The sequence below is a fragment of the Acartia tonsa genome, chromosome 12 (genome assembly GCF_053477335.1).
Source record: "Acartia tonsa isolate MP-2025a chromosome 12, ASM5347733v1, whole genome shotgun sequence".
NCBI lineage: Eukaryota > Metazoa > Arthropoda > Copepoda > Calanoida > Acartiidae > Acartia > Acartia tonsa.
Genome location: NC_137271.1, coordinates 7,246,204 through 7,267,426, shown reverse-complemented (window position 1 = coordinate 7,267,426; position 21,223 = coordinate 7,246,204).

Below are 21,223 nucleotides of genomic sequence, written 5' to 3'. Positions count from 1 at the left end.
TTATATTTTTTTGCTTCGCTACTTATGGATGTTATAATTTTTGTTTTAAAATAAGCCTCAACCCAAAGTTTTATTTTTGGGACATAGTGATTTTAACGTTTGGTATAAAGACATCGCTTTTTTAAAATCTGTAACATTTTATTTTGATTCTCAAATGAGTTTAATAAAACGACTCGGGTCTCATAAAACTGGTTTTCATCTTGTATCTTTTTATTTTAATATCCACGGAAAGCTGTCTATAATACGATGCTATACATGATTTTTCGATAGCTCTTAACCAGTTCTAATCCAGCGAATATTAATCGGTTTCGAAGCCATACTGGAAACTACTTTCTCGTATTCATTCGAATCTGGTGGATAGAAACCGGTTCTCATAAATACGAAAAAACTATGTCTAGCATCGTATTATATCCAGTTTTCTACGAATATAGAAATGTACAATCATAAGATTAAAACCAGTTTTTTTAGCCGTTGCCTTCGGCACCTCGGGGCTAAAAAAACTAGTTTTAATCTTATAATTGTACATTCTATATCCGCAGAAAGCCGTTTATAATACGATACGAGAAATAACTATTAAACTTCAGTTTTCCGGTGTGTATGTCCATCAGTTATGAGGGAAGTACGTTTTGTTGGGCTGTTTAACACTAGTACCAAAAGTCTTACAATAACGTTTTCTTATTTGTTGGCTTCACAACCTAGGGACTTTTATTGAATTCTTATTGGTTGGTTCATTTAGTTGAGTGTAAATACCTCTCAACCACTAATTGTATTTTATAGAAGGGGTAATTTTTAAAATCATCATTGAGGACGTACATTAATTTATCGGCCATTGAGATCTAAGAGATTTTCTATGTATATGAAAACATAACTGCGAGAAAAAATCTAGTCAGACAGACTTACAACCAGTGGCGATGATATGCTTTTGCCAGATGGGAAGTGAACCTCAAACGTCTTCATACTAAAATTTTTATGTAAGGAGAGGGGGGGGGGTAAAAACCATCTTTCGCACGCAATTGCTAACACTTAACAAGATCTTTCTACAGTTTCCTTCAATGCCCTTTGGCTATCTTATAATAAGAGGGATATTAAACAATTTAATATATAATTGTTTTTGACAATAGATTGATATACTCTTCAGTTAGTGTATAATTACACAAGTATAAGGAATTACTTATAAGACAGAAATTTTAATTTACAGACATTTTTTAAAAAAAAAAGAAATTATTTGGTATTTTTTAATAACAAAAGTTTCAATAGTTTTCAATTATAATCATAAAAATATGTGCATTTTTTTACATAAATGTTTTTTTAAATCAAAAATCATGCTTTTGGGGTTTTTCCTGAAAATGCCTATCGAGGACTTAATCCCCCCCCCCCCCTTCTTCCCTTAAATTTGTAATAGATTTAAAATAAGGGGGAATGGTAGTGTTTTTGCCTATTCCTAACCCCTGCGGGGCATAAACCTGTGCCCGACTAGGCACTTTGACGGAAACTACCAGCTTCTTTTTCTTGCTGACTTACTTAAGGACGATATAATGTAATAGTCTCATACATGTTTATTTCGATTGATTTTCAACTATTGGAAGTTTTTATCCTTGTTTAAAATATTAGAGTAAAATACTAGGAGGGGAAGGGGGTTTTATAACTGTCTGTCCCCATCCCAAAGACCTTGTACCGACTCTCAATTGGGTCTTTTAAAATCAACCATTAGTGTCGGATGAACACAACCAAGTAGCAGAAAATAATTTGTAGCAGAAATGTCGTTGGAAAAGGGGGCAGGTAGTTATATGTACATACATCTATACTATAGGTCAGTTTTTAAAATATTAATTTAGGCTAATTTACCTTTCTTTTTATTTTCGCTGTAATTATTTGATATTACATGGTTTCTAGACAATGAAGATGCTTTCTAAAATTTTGACAACAATTTTGAGGAAACCAAGAATGACCAGATCCGTAAATTGCGAAGCACTGAAAAGCACAAAACTATAACTACGAAGGCGGTTAATACCTGCTGGATTAGAACCAGCTCTACCATGTATCGCATCGTATTACAGACAGTTTTTCCTGAATAATAAAATAAAAATCATAAAAATTATACCAATTGTGTTGGCAAAGGCCTTCGGAATTCATTTTACATTTTTCAACTTAACTATCCATGGAAAGCTGTCTATAATTCAATGCGATAACAACTTCAAGGCATTTCTAATGTAAAGAACCTTTCAAATTGATTGACCGTTTTGTAGAGGAAGCTTTGAATAAAATAGTATTTTGTTTGCCAAATCTTTGTTTGTCCTGTTCTACCAATTTTTTTTAATAAAAAGTATGTAAAAGAAGGGAGGGAGGGGCATTGAGCTATTTATTACACCAGTTTCCAAAATTTTATAATAACATTTTGTTATTGGTTTGATTAACAACTTTGGAGACTTTTATTGAATTGTAATTGGTAGGATCATTTTGTTGAGTGTCCAAACGCTTCTACCACTAATTGTAATCTACAGAAGGTATAATTTTGTGTATCATCATTGGGGTTGTACATCAATTTTGTCGGCCATTGTCTTATCCCTTTAGATCCCTGACATTAAAGAGTTCAGGATAATAAAAAACAGAAGATTAATTGTAACAAATAATTTCATGGTCTCACAAACTATAGGATTTATAGAAAATAGCATTTACAATTTTCAATAATTTTTTAACATTAAGTAAATGCATGACTTAGGTAGCGCAGCAATAACAATCAATCTACATATAAACTCTCGGCTGCACCACTAACATTCCACTCAAAGAGTTTAGGAAGGGCAAAATAGCCTCAAACCATCTCCAAATTTGAGACAGCGTTAAGGGCACCCAAAAAGTTACGTCATACGATAAAATAACCAATTAGATTCCAGCATAGAATTTACCATTGGTTAATTACAGTGTATACTGGCCTCTCATTGGTCAACTTTATCGTATGACGTCATTTTTTGGTGCAACTTTATGATGTCTCCCAAATTTTAATCAGAAAATAAAGCAGCCTTAAAACCAAGGACCCACATTAAGCTTCCTTTAAATGTAGAACTCATCGGTTCATTAGTTATTAAACTCTTAAGCTACAGACAACAAAACCTTATTACTTTAAATAATGGAATAAAATATAGTTTTTAGAGAATTGTTTTCTAAAAAGTAAAAGGCAATGTTAGTTGGGCATTAATAACAAAATAAAGAGTTGTACTGTCCGTAAATCACTAAATAAGACATTCTATTCAATAGCTAATTGGATATAATATGACTTATTTGTATCTGTTCTATTAGCTGTTTGATAGAAACATCCTAGCTTTCTAAAACACAAACCATGGCGTAATTTTCACTGCTTCAATAGTTTTTATTTTCCAAATTTTTATCTAGTTTTTTCTAAGTATTCAATTTTTTCATGTTTTATGCTTCTAGTATTTTTCATTTTTTGTGTCTTTTTGCTATTTCAACTCTTTCTCAATCTCTTTCCCTCTTCCTTTCTCTCTCTCTCTCTCTCTCTCTCTCTCTCTCTCTCTCTCTCTCTCTCTCTCTCTCTCTCTCTCTTTCCTTCCCTCTCCTTCTTGCTTTCTCTATCTTTCTCTCATTTTTTGCATTTTTCCTTTTCTCTCTTTCTTGCTTTCTCTCTCTCTTTTCTCTCTCTCTCTCTCTCTCTCTCTCTCTCTCTCTCTCTCTCTCTCTCTCTCTCTCTCTCTCTCTCTCAATCTCGCTCTCAATCTCGCTCTCTTTCTCATTCTCTCTCGCTCACTCTATTTTTCTCTCTCTCTCTACTTTCTTCCTTTCTCTTACTCTCTTTCCTTTTTCAGCATTCCTATTTTTCTCTTTCTCTCTCTCTCTCTACTTTTCTCCATCCTTTATAAATTTTCTTCTTTATTGATGTCTTTCTTTCCCTCTCTCTCTCTATTTCTATCTTTCTCCTTCTCTCTCTCTCTCTCTCTCTCTCTCTCTCTCTCTCTCTCTCTCTCTCTCTCTCTCTCTCTCTCTCTCTTTCTCTTTCTCTTACACTCTTTCCTTTTTCAGAATTTATATTTTTCTCTTTCTCTCTATCTTTCTCTCTCTCTTTTTTTTCTTTCTATTTCGTTTCCTTCCAAATTCTATTAATCTAACTTTCTTTCTTTTCCTATAAATCTATTTTTCTATTCTCTCTTTCTTTCTCTATCCATCTCTAATTTTGTGTATATTTTTATTTCTAAAGCTGCGCAACATTGAATGTTGTAAAACTATCCTTGTTGTTATTATCTTTATATGCTTCAGTTGAACGAGTTCACTCAAAGGACACTCTGCATTAGTTTTATGTAAATGTCCGTCTGTCTGTCTGTCAGCTACATTTATAAGGAATCCTGATTTCTCTCTTGTTATTAAAGATATACAGCTAAAAAGATTCGATTAAAACTTACCAAAGTTTAGCTGATAGCCAAAACTTAATAGACAAACCTTACTACTTTATTTATTTTTATAATTAGCCTAGAAGTAAAAAAACGAATAACTGTTATCTAAAATAGAATAGTAAAGCATGATACAATTACAGTAAAGAAAATTGCTGATTGTAATCTGCGATTTTTTTTCAATAAATTAACGTAAATGATATATAAAAAGTACATATGAATAATCATTCCATGTCGTTACATTAAAATATTAAGGTACTGACATAAAGACATGCTCAAAATACAAAGTATAAGTAGTTGGCATTAATATAAATCTGAATAATCATATTCTTGTAAATTCCCTATAAAATAAAGTTTCATATATTCCTTTTAACTTTTAATATTAAGAGACAACACGTCATAACAAAGTTATTAATCTGTCTATTATTTATCTATCTTTCTATCTATTTATCTATCTGTCTATTATTTATCTATCTGTCTATTAGTTATCTATCTTTCTATCTACTTATCTATCTGTCTATCATTTATCTATCTGTCTATTATTTATCTATCTGTCTATTATTTATCTATCTGTCTATTAGTTATATATCTGTCTATTATTTATCTATCTGTCTATTATTTATCTATCTTTCTATCTACTTATCTTTTCATGCGTTCAATGACTCATAATATATCTATGTGTATCTTCTATTTTGTCTATCTATCTTTCTATCATTCTCTTTCTCTCTATTCATTCATCTATCTATATTTCTACGTTTCTATCTATCCATTTCTTTATCTATCTTTCTATCTCTCTATAAAATTTTCTCTATAATTATCAATTATCTATCTATTTACATAGTACATATCTTTATATTTATCAATTTTTCTCTCTATTATCTATCCATCTACCTATCTATCCATCTACCTATCTATCCATCTACCTATCTATCTATGAGACATTGTAAAGACTATTAAACCCTAAATACTGGGCGTTTGTCATTTCAAATCTTCTTTTTTAAACTTTCACAGTGAAAAATAAAAGGAATTTTTAAAAAATTATTATTTAATTTTATCCATACGTATATCAGTTTATTTAAATAATAAAAGTCTAAATAAACACTTTTTCTGTTCTTTTTACATTAATATGTTTTTATTTATTTTTTTCCATAGTATATATGTTTGTAATTTAGCCTAGGGACATGTAAAAATATGGTGTTATTATTATTGATTATTTTGTCACCTTAAAGAAGGAAAGGAGACGTCAGTTGCAGAGAAATTCAGTGATCTAAAGGGAAAGGACATAGGCCACTAAATCCAAATGATGATGCACAAAATTACCCCTAATGTTGATCAAAATAATAGGTTGAAACGTTTGAACACTCAACTTAATAAACCAACCAATCAAAATTGACTAGAGTCCCCAAAGTTGTTAAGCTAATCAATAAATTGGCTTTGGGGACTAGTGTAATAAATAGCTCATGTCCCCTCTCTCTCTCTAAGGGAAATTAATCTACATTCTTACCTGAGTTATCTTAAGAATTGGAATAGAAAATAGAGATCTTAAGCAACAAACTGGCGCAAAGCTAAGCCATCTTTTAGAATAGTTTTGCTCTTGATTTTTAATACTAGCGTTGAATAACTTGAAATTTTATAGAACTAAAAAAGGATAGAATAAATTGATTTAATTTATTAAAGCTTTAAAGTAAATAAATTGTTTAAGGCCTAAGACCTACAAAAAGAATAGCTTGATTTTATTTTAGATGCAAAATTGTAGTAAGCTGCGCTTTCTATAAATATATTTTTATAATTTAGAAATTTTATTCGAAAAAGTTCAAAATAGCTACCTGTCTTTATATCTATAACAATCTAAGATAGGAAACGTTGACGTAATAATTGATTCCACTATTTTCAGGGAGGGGGAGGACAATGAATGTTAATTAATTAATCTGCAACTCTTTCTTCCCCCTAAAATCTTCAGATTAATATGAATAAATTTGAACACAAAAATTTGGTGGTTAAAATTATCCTTCATTACCCCCTCCATGTTTCCCTGTCCATCTCATTGCAACAACTAAATTTAGTTGTTTTTATGTCAACAAAATCATTGGAATTTATACAAAATAAAATTAAATTGATTAAGCAATAAATCTATGGTATAAATGTATAACCAGACAACTACCTGTAATAAACTTTTTCGTCTTCCAGCAAATTACTTACTACTCTTATGCAGCGACTTAGCTGTGTTTATATTTCCGACGCTATTCGTTGATTTTCAAAGACCCAATTAAAAGTCGGCACAGCGCAGCGTCTTTGGAAAAGGGATATACAGCTATTTAACTCCTTCTCCCTCTGTTGTTTTACACTAATATTAGAGAAATATTTAGATAAGATGGAAAGTTATTATGTAGCTAAATTAAAGTAATGTTATATTAGTAGTTAAAGCGGCAAAAACCAACCATAAATATACGAGATTACAATACAAATGCCAGCAAATATAAAAAAAAACATAATTCTGTTATTTAAAGTAGTACTTTTAGTCCGATCTCACTAGAACTAGAACTAGGTCTCACAGAACTGATATAATTCTCCATTCCAGGGAAACTTAACTTACAGGTTCCTGGATTGTTTTAGGCCATTTTTTTAAATTTGTGCTTTTGCATATTTTTCGAACGGAGAGCCGTCAAATTTACCGGCTCAGTCGCTAGTAATACAAACGCAAGTATAGAATTAGGAAATTGGGGAGAAAATATTTACAAATTTTTTTACCCACGGACAATTTTGTTTCTATCGTATTTTTACTGCTAAAAATAAGTTGTGTTGATGTTCTGTCTGAATGTCCCATTCAAGGGCGACAACAGGAAATATTTATTGGTTATGTAAAAGCCCGAGTCCCAATTCAAATGATTCCTATGACAATTAGGCATAGTTTTTAAAAGTGCAAAACACATGAGGCGTCTTACAGTAAGGAAATTTCTAAAAGATAAAAACGTCTAAAGTTTGTTTTTGTGTTTGCTTTTAAACCATGGTTAGGTTTGTACTACATTTGTGACTTTAGATAAAGTAAATTAAATCATTTCCTTTGAATATCAATTCTAGATACATTTATATCAATTTGTAACCTCCATGGATACAAGTATAGGACAATAAACCAGGGAGGGAGAGGACATTGGGCTGTTTATTACGCTAGTCCCCAAAGTTTTATAATAACGTTGTCTTATTCGTACGCGTAACAACTGTGTTCATTAGTTAGTTCATTAAGTTGAGTGTAAAAACGTTTTAGCCACTAATTATAATCTAAAGAAGGGATAATTTTGTGCATCATCATTAGGTATGCCTGTCAATTTATTGGTCATTGTCTTTTCCCTCTTGATCCTTGATAATAAATGATAAATTAATTCCCAGCTTTCCCTACCCCTTGAAGTCTTCTATGACAAATAAAAAAATATTTATAAAAAAGAATTGCCAGTTTAGCCGTCTTTGAGATAATAACGATCAAATATTTAAACTATGTTGTACACTATTATAATTTCATCATATATTTATCCTTATATATAAAGTAACAGGATGTGTATCTGTGTGTCTATTATATAATTTTATCTATTTTAAAACTAAAATTAAAAGTGAAGGGTCAACTCACTCCCCTATCCTAAAGTGCCCCTAGAGGACTCAAGGGGCAAAGCCGTTAGAAGAATACAAATAGTTAAAAGAATTGTTCGTTTGACTTATAAACCCCAAAAGTACATTTACAAATAAATGTTAGCTTAAGATTTACACAATGAGCTTGTTTTAAAGCTGTATGGCTGTTTTTAAAAGTGAAGCTTTTCTATAATTAGGGTCGGTCCGTCCGTTACGGATAGCTTTTTTCGTTAATTTAGTCATGTTAGAATTGTCCTATCGTTTTTAAATATTGCATGGTGATTCCTTTAGTAGTTAGGTACGATTTAGAAAGCATAGCAACTCTATAATCATTACCAAAATGTCCGTACATCCATTTTAAACATGTTAACTTTTTTAACAACAAATTTTTATGTGATCTAATCATCGAATTGATCTGATTTTTGATATATTGATTCCTGGGACAACAAAGTATAATTTAATAAGCGAAGCAACTCTATAATCAAGTCCTAAAAATGTAAGTATGTCCATAAACATTATCCTGTATCAAGCAGTTTTTCAACAAATTTACTTACAATTTTGCTTTGACTCTTATATTATGATTATTCAGTTCTAACACTATACAAGTGTTAATGTCCGTTTGTCCTACCGTTTCAGTGCTTCGCTTTTATGGATGTTGTCATCCTTGTTAAAACAATGCTTTTCTATATTTAGGGTTTGTCCGTCCTTACGTCTATAACTCATCAAGGAAACGTAGCAACTAAACATTCAACAATCAAAAGGTCTGTTAATTAATATATATATATATGTTTTCTTTATGCCTTTGAAACCGATTAATATCCGCTGGACTAGAACCTGATCTAAGCAATATTAAAAAAATATGTATAGCATCGTGTTATAGACAATTTTCCACGAATATCAAAATAAAATTCATAAGATTAATACCAGTTTTGTTAGTCAGGACCTTCAGGCCCTCGGGACAAAACAATGGCTTATAGTTTTTTTTATTTTAATTTCCGCCGATTTCAAAGGTAGGAATGTTAAGACTACGAAAAACTCGTTGAACGATTTACTTTATTTATAGAGTAGCTGCGCTAGTAAAAATTAATTTTGCCTATATGCAAAAAAAAGAGAAAATTAAAGAAAAATCCAGTTTTTGGCAAATTTAATAAAAATTGCTAATTTCATTTGTAAAATTACAGCAAAACATAAAAATTACATGTTCCGCTTCGCTAGAAAGCATTTTTAGTAGCGCAGATACTCTGTATCTATAGTCTGCAAGTATGTATGTTCGCATCTTCCATATTACATATTGACGGTTGTAATCTATTGTAAATGTAATGTTGTAAAAAATGTAATCTATTTATTTTCACTTTCAGTCTAAAAATGAATATTAACCAAGGATCTAAAGAGATAAGATAATGGCTGATAAATTGATGTACATCCCAAATGATGATATAAAAAATTACCACCTCTGTATATCATTAGTGGTTAAAACGTATAGGCACTTAACTTAATGAAGCAACCAATTAAAATTCAATAATAATCCCCAAAGTTGTTGAGCAACGAATAACAAAATGTTTTCATAAAACTTTGGGGACTAGTGTAATAAACAGCCCAATGTCCACTCCCTCCCTTCCTTATGTTTTTAATTAATTCTTAACTATAATTAATTTGTTAATGCTGCTGCGATTAACATAAATGTTCTTTTTAAAGCTAAAAACTAGACTTTTTTATACAATATTTCTTCAACATATGTATGTATAATTAAATGTTCTAGTGATTAATTTTAGAAATTTTGTTTTATTTTTTTATTATTCAAACCTAAAGAATATATTCTGTGTGTTAGAATTGTTCTTTTGATTTAAAACAATGTATGAAAATTTATCTAACTTTTAAGAAGAAGAGTAGATGACAAGGCTTCAATGACACTATTATCTCAGCTTTAGCAGACAACCAACCCATTGCACGTCCTTTGTCTGGATGTCCTAAATATTAGGGTTGGGCCGGATATCCGGTGTGGCCGGATATCCGGCCGGATATCCGGCCATTTTCAATATCCGGCCGGATACCGGATATTGAAACTATCCGGCCGGATATCCGGCTCTATAATTCTTTATACTTTACACCAAAAATCTCTGCTTTTTAAAATCTTAAATGGCTATAATTTTCTTATTATTGAAGCTAGAAGAACATTTTTTCTGAATAAGTTTAACTTTATGTAAATTTATATAAGATTTCTGAAAAAAAATTTCTTACTACTTTAATATCTGGTAATTTGGCCGGTTATCCGGCCGGATATCCGGTAATTTGGCCGGATAGCCGGATATTTGCCGGATATCCGGCGTTGGCCGGATATCCGGCCGGTAACCGGATATCCGGCATTTGAAATCAGCCGGATATCCGGTATCCGGTATCCGGCCAAAAAAGTATCCGGCCCAACCCTACTAAATATGCATAGGTAATGGTAATAATTTGTAAATAATAAATTTGTCCCAAAAGTTTTATAAAATCACAATCTTTTACTTTAAAACTTTAAGCACTTTTGTTAATTTTTAATTGGGTTGTACAAGTGCTTATCTATTTGATGATATATTTTTATTTTTCTCATTAACTTTAAAAAAAACTTTAACTGGATGTAGAATTTACGTGGATATTATGACAGAGGAAAAATTGTCGTCAACTGAGCGTACCAACATGGAATTCGTTTATTGGTCAGTTCATTCATACAGTATAAGGGTAGGGGGTGGAAGGAGGGAATTTAGCCCGCTGCAAGTTATACTTTATTAGAGAACAAGAAAACCCTGTAATAATATTTCCATTCCTGCCTAATTAAGTATTTTTAGAATATATTTCCTTGTCCAGAATTGGGTCAATGAAAGTGTTTAAACATTAGAATGCTAATCCTACAAATTTTTTGAAGAACAACTAATCTTTGAAACTCTCAATAATTCAAAAAAGACGGACGGACGTTCTGGGTTATAATTGTAGTCTATAGAAAAGCTACTCGTGTATAATTATTAATATAAACAAATGATTTACAAGATTTTGTTTGGATATTAGGTATCCTTTTATATAAAGTAACTAGCGGCTACGCCCCTAGAGGCCTTTAGGGACACGTAAAATTGGTTTTGTTATTATAAATATTTTTTCTCCGCTAGATGGTGTTAGTTATGTTTTAAACTAAGTACCAAAAATCTACGCGGGTGGCGTTCTTTTACTTTTTTTTATTTTTGGCGGTTTCTCTTGGTAGGGTGGTGGTACCCTCCCCTAAAATAGCTATAATCTTTCCCAGTACCTTTGAAAATCTACTCTGTAATGGAAAATCATATTGGGTCAGCGGTTAGCGAGATCCTTCGGCACAAACAGACACACAGACAAACATCATGTTACTTTATTATTATAATAAAGCTTTTTGTCTGAAGCCTAAGATCTCAATAACCACTGAACTGATTTAAATATCCTTTTTAAGGAAGCTTCATAATGGTTCTGGGATGGTTTTTACGCTTCCAAACAGGTTTAGATTTGAGGATTAGTCGTGGATGATTATTATAGATTATCTACTTAGATTATGCAATGTTTCTTAATTGCCAGACAATTCTTTCATATTCCAAAAAAAATTTATGTTGGTTTTTCTGTACACCAAAACTATTTTACATAAAATGTCTTAGGATGTTACGTAGCAAACCCTTGAGAAGTTAGCACTTTTTGTTACATTCCCAAACTTCTTTTACAGGAGTTGGTCATTTAAAATTTTGTCATATCTAAACAGCAGAGAATTAGCAAAAATGGTCATTTTAGAATGATCCTATCAATTTGAATCAAGACGGTTTAGAAAATTAGATTGCTAATGTTAATACGACTGTTTTCATTGAAACACTGAAAGTTGTTTTCAGGGTGGTCGGATAGTTTGAAGATTAATTTTCGCTATGTGATATTTTGAACTATTCCATAAAATGACAAGTATTCTTTTAAATAGTTTAAGATCTTTGAAATGGCGGAAGAGGTCAAGCTATACATTTCCCTTTTTTTGGTATTAGACTTTTGTGTCGATCCTCAATGATGGAACACTCTTCATTAGATTACAATTAGTGGGTGAAACGTTTTGTCACTCAGCTTAATGAACCAACCAATCAAAATTCGATAAAAGTCCCTAAAGTTAGTAAACCAACGAATAAAAAAACATTATTATAAAACTTTGGGGACTAGTGTAATAAAACCCATTGTCCTCTTCCTTTCTAACTTGTTATAGATATACTTTGAGCAATGAGAATACTGTTAGAAAGATTTATATACTGGTAAGGATTAAGAACATTATTCAACCTATTTCCGCTTACAGTCCTGAACTAAATGTACAGCATCAAGAGATTCAGACAGGGATAGGGATCTGAAGATAAGAACGTGAGTGATATAATTTCTAGTATGACTTCGAAACCGATTAATATCCGGTAGTTTAGAACCATACTGAAAAAGCATGTATAGCATCATATTATAGATAATTTTCCACGTATTTTTTTTTTTAAATCATAAATTTAATATCAGTTTTAGTAGCCCGGGACTTCGGCCCCTCAGGACTATCAAAACTGGTTTTAATTTTATAGTTTTTTTTAAATAATTTAAAAAAAATTAGGGTTTTTTTTATTTTTGAGGGGGTTGGGGGTGTCCCCCCCCCCTTTCCAAGAAAATAGCCTAAAAGCACCATAGGACCAGTAGGTATATTCCCTGAAGAGTAGAATCCGATCGGTTTAGTGGTTACTGAGATCTTAAGGGATAGACGGACAGACAGACATCATTCTACTTTGTACTATAGATTATTAAACATTCATGGGAAAGGTTTGAGACTATTGTTGAAATCCGCGTCATTAGGTGTATTACCTGATTGCTGTCAGTAGTTATTAAAATTCTTTTTACTACTAATATGTCTGGCGCATGACACTTGTATTAAGAGTATGTGGAATGTCTTGGCATACAAACAGGTGTAACTTGTTGTGGTAAACATTTAGAACATTCAGACAAGCCTTGTTTAATCCTTATTCTTTATTTTCATATTCATAGGCTCATAGCTTAATATATAACAATAAATAATATTTTGTTACTTGTAAATAGAGGGACATTGGACTGTAAATTACACAGGTAATGTTAAATTCTTAACCACATTATCTTATTCGTTGGCTCATTAACTTTGGATACTTTTATTGACTTGAGATTGGTAGGTTCCAAACTGGTATTTTCAAACTTTTCATCCAATAATTCTAATCTTGAAAAGGGTATTTTGTTTAACACCATAGATTTATTTATCGTACATTGTCTTATCCTTGAAGTTGTAATAAACGTAATTTAAAATTTTTTAAAAACCTATTAAAACTTAAATATGGGATCTAACTTATAAATTACTTATAACTTATAAAAAAAAACTAGAAGTTTTTTAGCTTAATATTGCTGCTCTTCTTGTGAACACAATTGTCTTTGTTTGTTAATGACGCATCTAATTTACAAAATCTAAGTACTTATTATGAAAAACTATTAAAAAACAAGTGCAATTTTTGTCTTAAACTATTAAACCAATTACTTGGCGCAGTCAGAACTTTTAAAATAGGGAAAATGAATTTTGTATTTGAGCTAAACATAGCTATCATATTAAATGAAGAAGTAATGTTTTTTGTCTAACCCATTGACTCCATTTTATGGCAGCTTTATATAGGTCCAGAGATGGTTTTAGGCTATTATATTTTGAATTTAGGTCTTTTGAATGTTTAAAGCTATTTTCCCTGCCTTGTTCTTCCTACCCTGGACTAATATAAAGCTTCCAAAATTGTCGAACGATTGTTCAAGCCGTTTATTAGATCTTACTATACAAACATACACTCAATTTTTAGTATATGAGACGTATGTTTTATATAAAATCTAAGAATTTACTAACCCCCACCCCACACACACACACACCCGCCCCTCCCCCCTAATTACGCCAACTAAGGGCTTGCCTAACCTCTAAAACCCTGGTATGACAAATGATGGGCTTAAAGTATCATAATGGTGGCTATGCGCATTTTCCTATTATTTGATCAGAGGAAAAAGTGCCCCCCCCCCTTTTTGTTTAGGTCAGTAGTCTATCTATCTATCTATTGTTTTAATGTGAAAAAAATCCATTTCTGGATTTTAATACTTGGGAGTGGGGGGGGGGGGTAAGGTTATGGATCAATAGTTTTGAAGAAAATTATTTAATATGAAATTAGAGGAGGGTCCAAAACGAGTGAAAAGGATTTTTAGGGTTTAGTTTTTGTCTGTTTTTCGAACAAGTGATTATAAGGTCTTTATAAGCTCTAGTTTTAAGCAGTGGAGCTTCTCTGTAACTAAGTAATGAATGTAAACTCGTATGTATGTGTTTTTTTAAAGTAGTCTAAAGAGTGCACTACATTATATTAACCATATATTTCTTTGTAACTAAATGTTTTACATACTTTAAATTTACTTTTTAATTATCTAAATAATCTAGTTTTTAAAGTAATTACCTACTTAGGGTCATAATTGTCCTTGTGTATCTTTTCTGCAAATCTATCTCAGACTCTAGCAATCTATATCTTAATTTTAAACTCTATCTAACTTTTTTGTATCTTTTTTTAATACATAGTAGTACGATGTCTGTCTGTCTATCTAAAGCTTAAGATATCTGTAACAGCTGAACCAATTACGTTTTCAGGGAGGATACCTGCTGGTACTGTGGTGGTTTAAAGCTATTTTTGGGGGTCTATATATCATCTTTGTATTATTTATACTGTATTATCTATCTATTAACTTGGCTCTCTAGAAATTAAGCAATTATCGTCTATTATGCTTAAGTTTATTTTCTATTGATAATAAAAAATTATCTGTTTATATATTTTCAGGGAGGGAGAGGATAATGGTGATTAGTTTAATCTGCTTAGTCACCAGCAATCGAAAAATGAAAATCAGACATAATTATGAATTGGGGTAAGGGGTGGGGAGATATTGTTTTTGTTCTCATTGTCCTATCCCTATTCTAGGTGAATGTCTAGCCTCTATAATTATAAGGTCTTATTAAACTTTGGTTTATTATCATTGTAACTTTAAAGCTCAGACTCTCTGTTAAAATACCCAAAAATAAAAATATAAAAAAAAGATAATTGCAATATAATATATATCCCAAATTATGATAAACAAAATTACCCCCTCAGTAGATTAAATCTAATGGTTGAAAATATTGTTTATAACCATTAACCAACCGATCAAAATTAAATAAATGTAATTTTAAGTTTTTGAGCGAGCGTGACGATAAAACTTTGAGGACCAATTTGATTTACAACCCGTTTTCCCTTCAATCACTGTTGAACAAGAACAACCTGTTTATAAAACACCAGCTATTATGATAAAAAGCGGAATATATGTAAAATCTAAACTGAAGAGATTATAAAAAGTATTTGTGGACTGATTTTTAAGAAACCTTCGGACTGACGTACGTATAAGCCCATGATAAGTATAGGAAGGCACATTTGGCTGTTTAAAACACTAGTCCCCAAAGTTTATTTTTACAGTTTCTTATTTGGCGGGTTAATAACTTTGGGGACTTTTACTGAATTTTGATTGATTGGTCATAAAGTTGTATGTTCAAACGTTTCAACTACTAAATTGTAATCTACAAAAGGGGTAATTTTTCATTGTGGATGTACATCTATTTATCGGCCATTGTCTTATCCCTGTAGATCCCTGCCCATAATAGTAATATAGTAGCCGCACTAAATCTGTTTTATTAGGGCTCCTTTGTAAATAATCTATTTCTTAAAATTTTCTAGACTATACAATGAAGAGTAAAATAGGTGCAACAGCAATAATTACAAAACAGATTAATTCGCCTCTAGACTCTAGAAGCTCCAAAATTCATTTTAGGTTCTGGATAGAAAAAATAATAAAAATTTTAGGGAGGAGGGATAGGACCTTTATAGGATACTAGCGGTTGCGCCCCTATCTCTAGGGGCTCTGAATTTGGAAACTTAGGAAAAGACAGAAAAATGGCCAAAAACCATCCTTAGCACTTAAACCAAAAAATATAATACAACAAGAGGGATATATGTGAAGCTCACCTAAAAGGGAAAAATCAATCGGTTTATTAGTTTTCGAAATCTTATGCTACTGAAAAAAAACCTTACTACTTTTTATGTATTACAGAAGATGATATCTCCTAATTATACAACCTAAAATCAATACTACTCTTCTATGAAAAATGTGGTGCTTTTCTTGAAAGTGCCTATAGAGCTCTGAAATTTCTTATAAGAGGATGGCAGAATTTTTTTATTGTTTACTTCTGCTGGGCCCATACCAGCAGTACTGTAACCTTATGGGGCTACCTAATGTAACTTAACCTAACCTAACCTGACCTACAGTAGATACAAAAAAACTAATTTTTAATTTATTTTCTCGTATTCATTCGAATCCGGTGGATAGGAACCGGTTCTCATCCATACGAAAAAACTATGTCTAGCATCGTATTATATCCAGCTTTCTACGAATATAGAAATGTACAATCATAAGATTAAAACTAGTTTTTTCAGCCGGTGACTTCGTCACCTCGGGGCTAAAAAAAACTAGTTTTTATCTCATAATTGTACATTCTATATCCGCGGAAAGCCGTTTATAATACGATGCGAGAAATAACTATTATTTGTTTGATAATGATAGAAAGTATTGAATAATAAATAATACATTTCATTGTTAGACCTAAAAATTAATGTATAATCTGCGGGTAAATATAGTAAATGAGAAGTTAAAAATAATTCTGTGGACAAAAAAGAAAATTCATTAACTTAATTAATGAATTAATATGTTGAAATAAATAAGGATTCCATAAAAGTTTCCAGCTTCTCTAAAAACATTTGCTAATCAACGTGACTATGTTTTACCAAAACAGTAAACTAATAAATAGCTAGATAATTTTATTCATTACTATCATATCAAGAACAAGCTAACAATACTTTTTCTATCTGCAGAGTAAAATTTTTTATACAGTTTTTGTATTTACATCAATCAATTGGCAAAAAGCACAAAGAGTTATTTTTTTTATTTCATAGATTTTTATCATCTTTATATCTTTAGCAATTTTGTGTGAATCCTAATCCAACTTATTTTCTTATTTTGCAAATATTTGGCATAATCTAAACTTTTAATCCGATATCTAGGGACAAGTTTTATATTAAAAAAAGTAAATTATAAAACAACAAGGATGACAACATCCATAAAAGCGAAGCACTGAAACGGTAGGACAAATGGACATTAACATTTGTATAGTGAAAGAACTTAATAATCAGAATATAAATGTATAAGATTTGAAGCAAAATGTAAGTAAATTTGTTGAAAAACTACTTGATACAGGATAATGTTTATGGACATACTTACATTTTTAAGACTTGATTATAGAGTTGCCTCGCTTATAACAGTATACTTTGTTGTTCCAGGAGTCAATATGCAAAAAATCAGATAAATCGGATAATTAGATCCCATTAAAATTTGTTGTTAAAAATTTTTTAAAATCAACATGTTTAAAATGGACGTACGGACAATATGGTAATGATTATAGAGTTGCTACGCTTTCTAAATCATACCAAATTACTAAAGGAATCACCATGCAAAGTTTGAAATTGATAGGACAATTCTAACATGCCTAAATTAACGAAAAAAGATATCCGTTACGGACGTACGGACTTACCGACGTACGGACGGACCGACTCTAATTATAGAAAAGTTTGGCTTTTAAAAAGTAAATTATATAAAAATTGTAAATTATTAATTCTATGGGAGAAAGGTCAGTACACAACCTTAAGCCAACCAAAGACTAAAATTTTTAAACAATAAATATTTATCACATTATACATACATTCAATTTTTTTAAAATGGCAAAGGTATAACTGGTTAGTATTGTCCAATTGTACAGAGATTAAGGAAAAATTTAGGTATAATTATCATACTATCAAAAGAAAATTTGTACAAATTTCTATATCTAAGATTTATGAAGCATCCTAACTTCCTATGTAAACTCGAACTTACAACCATTTCAAAATATACATGAATATAAAGTTGCTTCGTTACTTGAAGACCTACCTGTATTTTCAAGAGGATGGGTAAATGTGAAGGTCGTTCTGTGGTTACATAAAAATATCTAGATTATATTTCTGTAATAATGGATAGAGAATATATGTACTTGGATATTATGACAGGGGGAAAATTGTCGTCAATTTAGTTTGCTAATATGGACATAATTTATTAGTCAGTTCGTACATCCTTTAGGAGGGGAGGGAATAGGGTAAAGTGGATGGATGGTTGTAGGGATGTCGTTATTTTAGCCAGCTACAAGTTTCAATTTATTTGAGGACATCATAATCTTGTGTAAGATTCAAGTAATAAAAAATACATTTCTGTAATAGAGGACCTCAGAAATTTGATCCTGTTCAAGTAAAAAGACTGACTATAAAATAGAAAAGGTCTTGTTACCTTTTAAATTTGAAATGGTTTAAGTGTTATGCCTCCATCAGAAATCTTTTTTAATGTAATTTTAAATTTTAAAGTGATTTGCCATTTTATTGTAAAGTTTCTTGGTTCAAACATGATCTAATTCTGAGGTCACTGCTGACATTCATATCTATAATGCAAAGTCTGTATGACTGACCGTCCGTCTGTCTTTCCATATCGGTAACCGCTGAAACGATTGGGCTTTACTCTTCAGGGAATATACCTACTGGTCCTGTGGTAGTTTTATGTTATTTTCTTGGAACGAACAATATATCTTTTTATTTGTTAAAGTATTTTTTTTCTTTTATAATTTTTTTTTTAATTTAAAAAGGTTGGGAAATACTATTACTTTTAAAAAAAAGGACTACACTGATAATTGGTTATCTCTCACTTGTAATTTCACAAGCATAAAACTTTAATTTTCTCCTTAATGTTGATTAATATTCTAAGGGTTAAAAGAAAATATGATCTTTTGCCATTTTTTCTGATAAAATTGTTGATAATTAAACAAATTTTTATTAAAGATATGTTTATGCAAAATATCAAACTTTGAAAAAAAAATTTTGTCTTTAAAGAAATAGTTTTAAGATGTAATAATATTAAGATAGTTTTAGGCTATTTCTATCTTCCTATTTTAAGGTGTAAGTCAACCTACCGCTAGTTGTTTACAAAAGGTGTATTAAACATCAAACTGCCTTTTTTGGGGTTAAGTAGATAGTTTTTAAATCCTGTTACTTTGGGAAATATAAAAACTTGCAGTTATGTAAAAATATAATTTTTGATGGCTCTATGGTTGTATAAACAACAATGATGACGATAATTACACTTTAATTTGGTGGATGCAACCATTTTTCATTTTTTGTGCGTCAAAAAAGGAATTATTTAATGCTTTTTTTATGATTTTTTTAAAGCTACCTGTTCAACCCAATTACGACTTTTGTAAGTGCAGTTGCTCTTAAATGACTGTTCATCCGTCTGTACTTATAGGATCCCAAAATTGAGATTTTTTGCTCGCATAATAGTTTTTTTGTCACTTTTGTTCAATGTTTTCTGTACGTCTACTAAAATTATGTATCTACATATTTCAGATAAACATATATGTCCATGTGTGTGTATTAGCACAAGTATTGTCTTTGCAGCGCTATTTATCAAGGATCTCAAAGGATATGACAATAGTGATAATCAAAACTGCTCCATTTTTAGATTTAAAGTTATTGGTTGAAAAGTGTGGACAATACTTGGGTCAAACCAAATGATTTAAAAATCGTCAAAAATACCCAAATATACCCGAATAATTTAACTTGTATATAAAACTCTGGGTAGCAGTGTAATTTACAGTTTAAAATGCCCTCCCTCCCTGCTATTTATGGGCAGTAATTATCCTTAAAATTTAATAATATAAGACCTAGCATCCTATTAATTTGCCAGAAAATAGTTCTTCCTAGTGTACATATCACTAAAGTAACTGAATGACCACACATAATTTATAATGATCTAGTTTCTGACGGAAAATTAGCAGATGGACAGTGGTTGCATTTTGGAGGAGCGGTGCTGCTCTATGATTATGATTTACCTTAAAATTGTAGACATTTTGTTGCTATGTCTGGTAAGTGACACTAAAACAAGATTATGGGGAATGCCGTTGCCCATAAACAGGTTGTATTATCTACAGAACTTGAATACAAATGTATTACAATTTTGCTTTTTTCACCTAAGCTTTCTTTTAGTCATGTAGAAGCTTTAAGCTACAGCTACAATTATGTTTTGGGATGGTTCAATCATATTTTCTATATTTACAAAACTTGAAACGGTTTGCTTATAATAGAATGTCATAATTCGAGTGTTTATCCGTCAAAATATTTTTTTATGAAAAGATAAAACCTTAAAATTGTTTTGAGTGCATTTTTCTAGAAATTCATTAAAAATAAATTTCCAATTATGTTGTGATTAAATAGTTTTGGAAAGATAAATAGCTAGGATGATTTTGTCAGTAAGTAGCGCAACAATAACAAGCTTTAAACATTTTGAGAAAAGAATAAATAGAATTTTTTTTATAAGAAGAAGGTATATAAAAGTAAAAGTCAATTTTTGATAGGTATTGTAAAAAAAACCTTTTTAGTAAAGTCCTCCTTTGATTATCGATGATGTATTAAGATTTTAATAAATTCCTGAAGACTTTTTTGACAGACGTATATTCATACCTTGGTTTTAGAGTAGCTGCGCTATTTCAAAATTTTCTTGATCTCATTGACTTTTGGTTAATTTTCTTTGTTTTATGAAAAAATAATTTTGGCATTGTAATTAAAAATCTATTAAAAGTTTTGAATATCAAAAGACAAACAAACAGACAGACACTTAAAAAAAGTATCGTAGCACATCCGCTGGATGTTGAGAAGGAGATTGTCCACAACATAACCCCCCCCCCCCCCAAAATCCCTGTTAGTCTATGGGAGTGAAGATATATTTGTTTTTGTACAATAGCATGATGTAAGTATCATCAAACAAGTATTTTACCAAGGTACTATATCCCCACCTCACTGTTAGACCATGGGGGTGAAGATATATTTGTTTTTGTACAATAGCATGATGTAAGTATCATCCAACAAGTATTTTACCAAGGTACTATATCCTCACCCCACTGTTAGACCATGGGGGTGAAGAAATATTTGTTCTTATTTTACAATAGCATGCTGTAACCATCATCAAACAAGTAT